At 28.6% G+C, this 665-nt stretch overlaps 1 protein-coding gene across 3 annotated transcripts in view; it reads left to right on the top strand.

The window, feature by feature from the left end:
• LOC108573262 (hepatocyte nuclear factor 4-gamma) overlaps positions 1 to 665 on the top strand; it is a 59,342-nt gene that overhangs the window by 43,986 nt on the left and 14,691 nt on the right. The gene's annotated exons all lie outside the window — the stretch shown is intronic.

Raw genomic sequence — 665 nt, 5'->3', positions numbered from 1 at the left:
ATGTATTTAAAATAAGCAAATAAGTTGTTTTTCTTAGTATACATATAAATATTGATACAGCTTTTCCTTCATAATGTTAATAATACACACAGTTGAACAATTTAATGTGTAAATAAGGATCACGTCAGGAATGTGTTTCTCAAGCTAAATCCGAGACATAAATAAGTAGACGTACATGGAATATTAAGACGCAGGCAGCTTACATTATTTAACGCAGGAATTATCGAAAATCAACGTGATAAAATATTAGAGGCGATAATTGCAACATTGATATTTTTTGATAACCTCTATGATTTGCAGTATTCTTACACAACACTCGATTAGAATGTTTCATATCTTCGAGTATTTCCACTAATAATAACAGTGACAAAAACAGTCCATAATGTCTTAAACATCAATTATACACTGATATCATAACACATCAGCGTGCTCGTGAAAAATATGTTAGAACACTATTGATAGCAACGGAATAATTATCGCAGCGATACGAATAACTGTTTTTAATTAACACTGAATTAACAGTGAATTATTAAAAGACGCTGTATAATAATAACAATCAGTTGTACAGATCAACGACTATTTGTATTAATTTCAATATATTCCATGAAATTCGAATACTATACTCGTAATTAATGCTATATAAATATTATTGTCGTAACATAATT

This window comes from Habropoda laboriosa, unplaced genomic scaffold, assembly GCF_001263275.1.
Source record: "Habropoda laboriosa isolate 0110345459 unplaced genomic scaffold, ASM126327v1 scaffold134, whole genome shotgun sequence".
NCBI lineage: Eukaryota > Metazoa > Arthropoda > Insecta > Hymenoptera > Apidae > Habropoda > Habropoda laboriosa.
This window is presented reverse-complemented; position numbering and strand designations above follow the sequence as displayed.